The following is a 10,505-nucleotide window of genomic DNA, read 5'->3' on the forward strand; positions in this document are numbered from 1 at the left end:
AGAGACAAACGCGTGGTGCAGTGCGAAGGTGCTCAGCCTTGAGCAGGGGGTGCGGTACAGCTTACTCAGTCGTGCCCAAGGAAACCTCACTCATTACTTCCAGGTGCCCTTTGAAGCGCTGTGCTCTCTTCCCAGTGCAATGGATTGCCCCAAGGTAAACGCACACTGTACAGTTCCACACAGAAAAAAATCCCCCTTTGTGGGGAAAAATGTGAAAGGAAGGTGCCAGGTACAGACTGCCTATCTGCCAAGGTACTCAAATCTCCCTGAAATCGCACTTGAGCTTTACTGGGCGGTAGCGAGATACCATTCCCATTTTGCAGACAAGCAGGCAAGATGATCGAGACCGTCTGCGTGGGATTACCCAGGACACTGACGCTGGAGTTAGGAGCTGAAAATCACTACTTTGCTATGGGAAGTCTGGTCCAGCACATCCAAGGACTGACTTACAGGCGCCCCGTGAACTACCCACAGCAAGTGGGGAGGAGCTGCCTGCCCTCGTGATCCAAATGCTGTGTCATGAACGAGGTTTTGCAAACACAACTGAAGGAGCCATGCACAGCAACCTGTGTTTATCCCGAAACACCAGAACACCCAGCTCTGTACCGTGCTCTGTGTACAAGTTATCACGCGTTATTGCCAAACGAGCACTTTTGCGCTGGATCTGCAGCACCATTTCGGAGAGGGGCTCGGTTCCGAGGGACCCCCTTCGCCCCTTTCCGAGGCAGCAATCTTGGTTTGTGTCCCTTGGCGCCAGAGGGACAACTGGAGCTGGCTGGGGCTGAGCGCCGTCACAGAGCCGGGTACAAACGTACCTGGGGGGTTTTCCGTGGCTTCTCGAGTGCATTTGCAATTCTTTCTAACTCAGTGAGCCAGACCCACACTGGAGATCACCTGGAGCTCGCACAGATCACCCACAGCAAAGTGCTCAAGTGGCCACAGACACATCATTCTAAGCAGTGGGAAAGTGTAAAATTATATTCTAAAATTTCACATTATTTCCTATTTCCCGTGACTATCAAGTGGTTGTAAAGTAAAACCAGGGTAAAGTAACCACGGGACAGGCTGTCAGCTCAGGATGTGGAATCTGGCTTAGGCTAACCCTGCAGGTTCGCTCTGACGCGGAAGACGTGGCCGCTGCAGACGGGATGCGGGAGGCGGCAGCGCGGGCAATCGAGGCGGCAGCTGCTGATCGGGGTCCCGCGGGAGGTGGAACCAGCACTGCCGGGTTCAGGTAATGTGCTTTTTCCCTTTGCAGAGGATTCGACACCAGGAGAAGGAGCCAGACGGGCTGTTCCGCAGCCTCGTCCCGCTGGCAGAGGCGGCCACGCTGCTGTGGGAGCTCCTCTCATCTTCTCCCTGAGTCTGAAGAACGCTCCTCTGGGAGGACGGGAGGGGCGCTGCACTGGAGCCAGCTCTGGAGCTTCTGGAGAACAATCCCCTCCACAGAGAGAAATGAACCACCCCCTAGTCTGATTTGCTAACAGCTCCAGCTGTTCAAATGGGAACAGAGAGCCTGGTTCCTTTAGCAAGGGAGGCAGAAGAAAAACACAATATTTGAACGGAAAAGTGCAATAAGCAGCCTTGAAATGGTTCTGAGGGCTCCCGGGGGCAGGGGCAGGAGCCGTGACACACGCAGTTGTGAAACTCGCACGTGAGCGGCAGCTCTGCTCTCCAGAGAGCGACTGCAGGGCAGGTGATGCTCTGCAGGTTGGTTGAGTTCTGAAAATGCTGTTTTTTCACTGAAAATCTGAATGAAAGCCAGGACATCAATGTAGTCCATGCCGATCCAAAATTTTAGCTATGGACAATAAATTTTACCCCATTGGGTGAATTCCGGGCAGGACCGCAGCTGCTGGGGAGAGAAGCGGCCCAGGAGCAGCAGCCAGACCTGGAACCGGCGTCACCCGGCACGTGTCCCGGGGACAGAGGTGACACCCCTCGCCCCCCAGCACTCACCCGCCCTCCAGCCCTCCCCAGGCCTCTCTGTCCTTCCCACGCTCACAGGCTCTCTCGGGCGCTCTTACTCATTCTGGGATTCTTTTGTTCTTTGCCATTTCTCCCAGCATCTCCGTGCTCCAGGGACAACGTTTCCGAAACACCGATGACTATTCCAGCTTGGGCTTGTTTGCATTCACATTGTGACAGCAACACTTCTCGCATTCAGTTTGTTCTCCTTTCAGCTGCGCCTCTCTCAGCTCCGCTCCAAGAAAAGCAGAACTACCCACTGCTTTATTTTCTCTCCTTGACATGGTTGCCACAGCCCCCCTGCAATCGCTAAAATTCCTGGCTTTCAATTAAAAAGATACCCTAATCTCCTGTTCCCTTTGAGGGCTCCATGATGGATGCAGCCCCCCGTCTCTTCCACCTCGCACAGCGCCGGGGGCCGGGGCTGCGGGGGGGCAGAGGCTTTTAAGGGCTTTTGACCATTTCCCAGCTATGTTTCCTCACCTTTTACCCTGTGCCCAGGCACCTCTTTATGGAAATGTAAACCGGTTCCAGGAATCCAAATAAGACCCAGGACTTCACTTCTGCACCTGGTCAAAGGTTCATGGTTTTTAACAACCCATTTCTCACACCGATCCCTTTCAGATGCAGCCCAACCATTGCTGCATCAACCGCACAAAAGGAGAGGTTACTATGGTGCAAGAATGAGCTGAAAGCTCCCAAAATTGCTGTTATGTACAATTACACAGCTGCTACTTTCTCTCTCTGATATCCAGCTTTCCTCCCTGCCTCCCAGAGCTGCTGCCTCTTTCCTCGCTGGGGGAAACTGGGGGGCTGCATTTGCTCAGAGAACCTGGGAGTCTGGAAAAGCTGAAATGCAGAGCTTGAAACACACGTGCTCGTGTTCTCTTTCTACCGCCAGTGCGGGCGGTGGTTGCAGACACCAAAGCTCTTCCAAGGATCGGGGCTCACCCGTCCCGTCCCACAGCACCGGGAGCCCGAGCGCAGGGCCCCGGGGGAGCCCCGGCTCTGTCTTCTGCTGCCTCCCACACTCAGTCACTTTCCCCTTTAAAACCTTTATTGAAGCTTCGCTATTCCAAGTGAGGGGTGTTTTAAAGTCCTGGGCAATACTGCAAACTCTCAGCAGAGTAGGAAAAATTCAGGCTTGTTTTTCTGCCCAGCACACAAATACCCAGGAAAGGTAACTCGGCAGTGAGTGACAGAACACCAGGAACACCTGTGCTTATCTATTTCTCTGCAACATCATCTACAAGAGCACAAGAAGAAAAGAGAAGTGCAAAGAGGCTCCCTGCTACCTCATCCAGCTGAAATGAGCACAGGATGAGAAGAACATTTAATGTCGTGTTGCTTATGAACCGGGAGCAGGACAGCTCAACGAGACGCATTAGCAAGTTCTGAACTGCTCACTGTCCTGGAAGTAACTAATGCAACAATGCAGTCAAAAATCTTCTAAAAGATGAAGCCATTCTTTTCCTTTATTGGGCGGCGTTAACAGACCGAGGACCGAGTCACCGAACAGCAGCCCTTGGTGCAGGGACGCGCGTGCTGGGGAAGAGAAAAGAGACCGACTCCAACTATCCTAACGGGTTTGCCTTGGAATGCAGTCTGAGATCTCCTATGCCTCCAGAAAGCATTTTTGAAGATAGTCTCATTCGTTCCCTTAATAGTGATGACTTTCAAACAAGAATGATGCCACTGGGGTCCAGTCATCATCATAACCAATTTCCTACAAAAACTACAATTGCATCTAGGAATTCATGAGGCTCTCGGCTCGGAGGAGATGTTTGGGAGGAGGGACCCGCAGAAGAGACAGAAACGAGCTCTGCGATCGTATCACCGCTTTCCCAACAGTCAGAGTTTGAACAGAAATACAAAAGCCCATGGCAGAGCTCCTGTGCAGGAGGTTTCCACCGCAGAGTACAGCATCCCGCACCTTTCCTTTCTACTGCTGGTTACATTGACTAACGACCTCTCTTCAGGCTGGACAGACCCAGGCGTTAGACCAACGCAGACAGCTTCTCTGAGGGTTTGTTTCCCCTGCTCACCAACAGATCATGAGCAATTGCAGCTGTCCTGAAGCCCGTGGGGATGGGGGGGATTTTGGGGAGTCAAATAATCTAAGTTGGAGGTGTTCCTCCCCATTCACTTCTCAGTGAGTTGACCCCTTACAGCTTCACTTCGCAGGTCTGCAGCGACTTTGGAGCTGACACACGAGGGGAACGAGGGGAACGAGGGGAGAGCCGGCCCGGGTCCCCAGCCACTCACCTTCCCGAGCAGCTCCCACGCTCCAGGGCCCTTCAGGCTCATGGAAGAGGAGAATTTGTTTTCAAGCAGGCAGGAACCATGCAGTTTTACCCCCAAAGGGCTCTCCTGCAGCCTGGGCACTTGAGGAACTGCTTGCCATCCAGCAAGGCTTCCTTTATAAATTGCCAGTTAATTATTCATCTCCACAAAGCAAGCACCTGGGACTCTGCTTAATGCCCTGGGCCAGGAACAGCTGTGGCTGCAGACGGCCGCTAAGCGGCGGTCCTGCTGACCAAAGCTGGGTTTTGCAAAGCACAGGCTCTGCCCCCAGCCTTGGAGCGGCTTGTGGGCCCGGCCGGGCTCTGGGGCTCCGGCGCAGCCGGTGCCAGCGTGGGGGCGGCTCTGGGTGCACCCGGGCCGTGGTGACCGGGGGAGCAGGGTCGCTGCGGGAAGGTGATTCAGGCACTTGCTGTCCTGCGCTGCTTCCCCAGCCGGGCTGAGCTGAGCCGAACGCGTCCTTCGGAAGCACAAGTCCAGTTTAAATGGCACCGCACCAGCTGGAGGGTGCTGACCAAAGACTAAGCCAAAATACAGAGATGCACCCAATGTCACAACAGGAGCTTAGAGGTGAGAAATGCTATTCCTGTCTTTAGCTCTAATCCTGATCCCTCCGAAATGAATGGCATTCTTTTCATCTGTGTTTTCCTAAACTTTTCCAGAATTTAGCCCTTTTGAAACACCAAAAATAACAATCTGGTTGGGAACAGGATGTCTCGTTTCGTGTGCTCAAAACAACAGCACCTCTAACGCTGGCCAAGAAAGGTTTTATGCGGCTGGCCACCAGGGTGTACCTGATTTGCACATAAATCCCACCTCCAGAAGGTATTATGAATTTTTAATTATAGACAATCCGCAGCAAAGTGGCCCTGGGTGGCATCCAAACTTCTCCCGGCTGGGCAGAGGGTTCTGCCCCCGGCAGTTTTTAAAGCGCTTCAGCCAAGGATAACGCTGAAACAGCCTTGAGAGTCTGGAGTGGAAGCGGCTATTAGTGCAAAGTTGTTGTTATTATCAGCAACAGCTTCTTAAGTTGCTGAACCTCAGATGCTAGTACAGAATGTCTCTATAATTAAATATCGGCTCTTTCTGAGTCATATTGGAACACGTGCTGTGAGGCAGCCCGAGGCAAAACAAGGGCCCTGCACACAGAGGATGCCTTTCCACCCGGCGCCGCGGCCGTGCCTCGGCACGGGAAAGCAGCAATAATCACGAACAGCTGACCCAATATCCAAAAGCATCGCAAAGATCCCTATGTGTGTGAAAAAAAATCCAATAAAGTATTTTTGCAGAAGCATTTGGTTAAGGGTTTTTTAATTTGTTTTCGTGCCTTTCTTCTATAGAAAAAGCAGGCCAAGTGAAGACAAGAGCAGCCCCGTATTTCTAGTCTCCATTTTGGCCAGTCTGTTACTAATTAGCACTCAGGCAGTAACGATCGATTCTGTCTCCCCGCGGCCAGCGGGACTCGGGAGCTGCGCTGATGTCCGAGCGCGCTGCTCCGACAGCAACCAGAACCTCGCCCGGGGTGCTGGTGAGGAACACGGGCACAAACCGGGTGCTGGGACAGCGCGGCAGGGAGGGCTGGAGAGGGTCAGCCAGGGCTGGGGTGACCTGCACCACGCGCAGGGTGACGCGAGGGAGGGGAACGCTCTGGGACGCAGACGGTGGCCCTGGGGCAGTCGGGAGCGAGGATCCGCGGGGGTTGTGTCTGGGGCTGTGCCGGAGCGCGGGGGCTGCTCTGCCTGGCAGAGCTGTGACGTGGACCGGAGTCCCCTGTGACACCCGGGCAGCTGTCCCCGAGCATCACTGGGAGCCTTGCCATGACATCAAGTGTTACGCTCTCCGGCTGAATGTCTGGGGTGAGCTGCAACCTGCTTTTCCTTTCTGGCTGCTTGAGTGAAACAATGGCTATGGCGTTTACATACTTATGAAACAAAGCCTGTGCTAAAAGCAAGCTGACCGGTCTGGAAAGTGAAGGCTTCTGTCTGACAGAGCTCCATGGTGAGGATTTCCCCGTGCTGCCCCAGCTCGGGCGGTCTCGGCTCTGGGGGTTTCGGGGACACGAGGGGCAGCGCCCGTGCCTGGGGCTGCCGGGACCGCGGGGGCGATGCTGCGGAGACCCAGAGCTGACAGGGGCGTTCACAGCCCCTCTGTTCTTTGAAGCGCTAGAAATGAGAAACACCCCATTGTATACAGCACAGGAATACTCTCCAGGCTCATCTGGCACGGGGACCCTTCGCCCCAGCCCTGCCCTCCTGCCGCTCCGCTCCCAACTCCCCAGCACACAGTTGTGTCAAATATCTTGCACTTGCCTGTACCAGACATCTTACCTCTGCCTGCCTCGATTTTTATTTAAATACTAGAGAAGATAGAAAATACGTGTAGGAAGGAGGTAAACCAGCAGTCTGCGAGGCTGTGGGATGTGCCACGAGGTTTACATCTCACCTAAGCTGTGTTTTTGCTTCTCGAGTGCTCTTTGTCAAGATACCGCTGTCCGTCATGACACGGGGAACCAGAGCGTGGGTTCGCTGTGCGGCAGGAAACACAGGTCAGGGAATTCAGCAATCTCCCTTATCTCTGCCTGCAGCCCAGAAATGGGATAAAACAGTTTTTCTAGAGTGCATTCCTCAATACTTTGGCAAATTTTACCGTTTCTTGATAACTAGAAACAAAACACACATTTGTAAACTGATGGTGTGTTTTGAGCAGCTGCAAAACTGTAAGTTGTTCTCTCTCGAAACACCACCTTAGCTAAACAGCAGCCATCTACTCAGCAAGTGTAAGGAACGGCCCCGCCAGACCCGGGAGACCCTCAGGCGTGGGTCAAACACCACGAGGGCAGCAGGAGCCTCCCGGCCCAGCCACCGCTGGGTCCGATCCCTCGCTGGAGTCTTTGCGTTTGGGAGCGGAACCCTTGGCTTTCTGCACACACGGTTTGTTAGAAGCTTTGGGTACTTGCATCTGGTAGCTCAGCACATTTGCCAGTGGGCAATGGAGCAGGTCGGCACAGGGTCTCCCACGGGGAGCCCACAGCTGCTTTGGACAAGTTGTGTCTGGGTAGCCTTCAGCTTTCGCATTAGGTTTGTTTATCACGTAACTCCAGCTCCGTGGTCACCTTTTCACGCAGCAAGTACTTTGTCCATGGCGGACTTACTGCCCAGCGGCACGAAGCCTCAGCCCCTGCCAGCCCCCGGGAGCCAGTGCGGTGCTCGTTGGAACGGGAGCTTTGCCATCAGCCCAATTACACAGCGAGCAGCGCCCGGGCCGAGCCTGCGGGACCCCAAACCCACCGCCGTTTCAACTTCTGAAGCCTTCTTACCATCCGGGCAGCTCATAGCTCTCAGCTGTTACACAGCTCCCAGCAAAAGGATTATTCTTGACGTGCTCATTTGCAGAGGCACCCGTGGGCTGAAATTGCTGAGAACAAACTGCGGGTTCCCAGCCTGTCTGAGTGTTTCTAAATGGTGCTGGTTTCTGCATGCAGTGCGAGCAATCCGAAAGCAAGTGCCCGAATAAGTACACACGGCTCCCAGGTGAGCTGAGGAACTCTCGCTGTGTTTGCAAAGCGGGGAGGAACATGTGAGAAAAATGCCTGATTTTCCACACTGTACTGTGGGGCAGAGATAAAAAATGAATGAGTGACTGAGCCCAGGGCTTCATCAATCCCCTCTCATTTGAAACTCTCAGTTTAAGCAATGGCTAGAAAAGAGAGCTTAGTCATCCAGAGGCAACAAATTGTCTCCTTTTCAGCCGTGCCGGAGAACCCCTCTCAGCAACGGTTTCAGGGCTCTGGAGGAGCCTGTCCCGCAGGCAGGAGCCGGCGCTTTTGTACGGAACTTACAGAGTCACGGTGACAACAGCCGGACGGTGACCGCGCGTGGGGCCCCCAGGCTGGCGGTGGACAGCCAAGGGACCCTGGCTGGGTCTCCCAGCCTCATCGTGGAACACCTCATAGCTGAGGATCGCTAAAGCATCACGAGCCACGCTGGCACGAGGCTCGGGCCACACCTGCAGGACAGGGAGGGGACGGCGCAGCCGCCGCGTTCAGGTGACAGCTTCACTCAGACGCTGCCCTGGGCTTCTGCCAGTGGCTGCAGAAAGGGACAAACCCCAGACCGGGCCCCTGTAGGCTCCAGTCCCAGCCCAACCCGTTCACTGCCTCCCCAGCCTTGCGCAGGTCAGGTTCCCTAAGTAATCATCAGGTATGGAAGCAGACAACTGAACTGCTCCTGCCCTGCAGTTTATGTAGGTGGCCGGCGTTGTTTATAACAGATACGCTCACTCTCTAAGTTTCAGATGGCAGGAGGCACTGGGTAAATCTCCTGAAATACAAAAAATGAGAGAGTGAGAAGAACTTCTGTCAAGAATTTACCCATACTGATTTTTCTTGTAGTTTCAGTCATACCTTGCAAAAATCAAATGAAACGTTCCAGTGGCATCAAAACATCTTTGTAAACAGACAAGATAATTTCCATTTTCCATTATGAACACCTTTTAAAGACAGCTCAGACAAAACCTCCCTCAGGTTTTCAGAAAGCAGAGCTGGAATGCCTGATTCAGTTTTATGGAAGCAAAACCTTCCAGTCAGGAGATGCACGTTGGCTTTTTCTTGCAGAACAGCAAGAGCACAGCTGAGGAGCGGGACGCGCGGGCGCGCCTGCGGGAACCGAGACGCGGCGGCCGCTCGGCCCTGCGCCCGCTGCTGCGGGACGGGACGGGATGGGACGGGATGGGACAGGACGGGACAGGACGGCATGGGACGTCCCCGTGGCCACGGCACCGCCAGCACCTCCTGCCTGGCACACGAGACTTTAACTCGATGCTGCGGACCAGGCCAGCGCAGAAGCGTGCACGTGTCCGCAGGCACCCATAGTCCGTGGATTTATAGATGTGATGGTGAACGTGTTGGCCAAAGCACAGGTTAAATGAAGGAATAGCTCTCTCCACAAGAATGATTTCTCTTGCACTGAAAACGAAGCAGAAAGGAAGTTTTCTGGGATAACCTACTGAACTGTATATTCGCAAAGCATTGGTGAAAGAAGGTTGAAGAATAGATCAGCTTAATGCACCGCTAACGAGCTCCTCCAGACGAGCTGGAGCACGGCTGTGCTCCCAGTTAAATGCAATCCAGCTAACAAGGCACCTGTATTAAAGCCCACGTTGCTGTGACACTTTGAGGTTTCTCGATGTTTAACAAATTCAGAGCCTGTGAATTGGATTAGTGGCCATCCTTACGCTCAGTCCTGCTCAGCAGGCTGGGTTTTAAAAGCCTGCCCACTCCTAACTGTGAATCCCCAGGACACGGTCCCCAGCCACAGCAAGAGCAGAGCGCTGCAGACCACCAAACGTGGCGAGAGCAGAGCGCTGCAGACCACCAAACGTGGCGAGAGCAGAGCGCTGCAGACCACCAAACGCGGCGAGAGCAGAGCGCTGCAGACCACCAAACGCGGCGAGAGCAGAGCGCTGCAGACCACCAAACGCGGCGAGAGCAGAGCGCTGCAGACCACCAAACGCGGCGAGAGCAGAGCGCTGCAGACCACCAAACGCGGCGAGAGCAGAGCGCTGCAGACCACCAAACGCGGCGAGAGCAGAGCGCTGCAGACCACCAAACGCGGCGAGAGCAGAGCGCTGCAGACCACCAAACGCGGCGAGAGCAGAGCGCTGCAGACCACCAAACGCGGCGAGAGCAGAGCGCTGCAGACCACCAAACGCGGCGAGAGCAGAGCGCTGCAGACCACCAAACCCAGAGAGGGAGGCTGCGCAGGGGCTCACAGCAGTGGCCTCTGCCGCACTACGTGTTCGGCTCAGGAACTCTCTGGTTTTGGCACGGGCAGGCAGTGAGAGCCCCCTCGCTGGCAGCTGAACCCCCCAGGGCCAGCACGTCTGGGTCGCCGCCCAGCACAGGGCGCCCATGGACGGGCAGGGACGGCCGCTCCCTTGGCACCCCCAGCTTCGCCTCCTGCCCGCTCCCTTCTCACAAAGCGAGGTTTAAGAATGCAGAATGAGGCCTGTTTTGCAAGAACACTAAAGGATGTGAGGTTTATGAAGAACACCTGCTGAGTATAGATCTACTTTCCCCAAAATAGGAGCAAATTAACAAAGAAATTGATTTCCAAGACAGGCTGTCTCTGAATTTTAACACCATAAACACTAATTTCCAGTAATAGCTGTTTCACCAGTCACATGCCCAGTCCTGCTGTTCTCACATTAGTTTAGTCATAGACCATTCTGGCAATGGT

This window comes from Patagioenas fasciata, chromosome 11, assembly GCF_037038585.1.
Source record: "Patagioenas fasciata isolate bPatFas1 chromosome 11, bPatFas1.hap1, whole genome shotgun sequence".
In the NCBI taxonomy this organism is placed as follows: Eukaryota; Metazoa; Chordata; class Aves; order Columbiformes; family Columbidae; genus Patagioenas; species Patagioenas fasciata.